Source organism: Dendrobates tinctorius, unplaced genomic scaffold, assembly GCF_039654945.1.
Source record: "Dendrobates tinctorius isolate UK_male_01 unplaced genomic scaffold, ASM3965494v1 ptg000293l, whole genome shotgun sequence".
NCBI classification, from domain to species: domain Eukaryota; kingdom Metazoa; phylum Chordata; class Amphibia; order Anura; family Dendrobatidae; genus Dendrobates; species Dendrobates tinctorius.
In genome coordinates this window covers 5,808,122-5,809,305 of record NW_027361960.1, presented here as the reverse complement: position 1 = coordinate 5,809,305, position 1,184 = coordinate 5,808,122, and positions in this window count along the sequence as shown.

The following is a 1,184-nucleotide window of genomic DNA, read 5'->3' as shown; positions in this document are numbered from 1 at the left end:
TGTGTCACAGGTTTGTTTAAATGTTAAGCAAACTTTAAAATGCGCACATTTTAAGTGCTGGCTCAGTGGTTAGCATTGTTGCTTTGCCACACTGGGGTCATGGAGTTCAAATCCCATCAAGAACAACATCTACAAGGAGTTTTTATGTTCTCCCTGTGTTTGTGTGGGTTTCTACCAGGTTCTCCAGTTTCCTCTGACACTCCAAGACATACTGATAGGGAATTTAGAAGTATAATAAGTAAATAAAATATGGTTTGATTTATTTGCGTGAATTGAAAGTTATTACCGACATCTGGTGAAAGTGTCATGTCAACGGCATCTTTATAGAATGATTTAACTTAGAAAACTGATGACGTGTTTAATACTTTTCTCTCACTGTACACCAGCCCCAGGAGTTTCCTATGTCCCTGGCGGCATAGTGTGTTATTGATGGTAGCCTTTGTTACAGTGGTCACAGCTCTATGCAGGTCATTCACTAGGTCCCCCCCGTGTGGTTCTGGGATTCTTGCTCACCGTTCTTGTGATCATTTTGACCCCATGTGGTCAGATCTTTCGTGGAGCCCCAGATTGAGGGAGATCATCAGTGGTCATATATGTCCTCTATTTTCTTATTATTGCTCCCACAGTTGATTTCATCACACCAAGCTGCTTGTGTATTGCAGATTTAGTCTTGCCAGCCTAGCGCAGGGCTACAATTTTGTTTCTGGTGTCCTTGGACAGCTCACGGTCTTCACCATAGTGGAGTTTGGAGTGCGACTGTTTGAGGTTGTGGACAGGTGTCTTTTATACTGATAAGTTCAAACAGAAAGCAAAGTTGGTCCTCTTTCACTGCCCTCTTAGTCATGAATGTGGATGACATCCTAGGCGAGCTGGAGATTTGAGAATATGAGCTAGTTTTAATAGTGAAAAGACTGACCAAGTTGTGATTGGGTCAGAGGAAGGACTGTCTTCTTCCAAAACTGAGTGTTCTCTGTAATCATAAAAGGAGTATGTCATCTATTATAAAATTGCACAAATCCAATTGATAATTGGATATTAAAATAACCATATTTCTTCTGCTGAATCTGCATGGCAGATGGTCCACTGGCTTACTCATCCTACCAGGAAATTGCCCAGTAGGACAGATTGCTTATCCTGATCTCCATTTTTGTCCTATATGAAAGGACAAATTTGAATACTTCAAA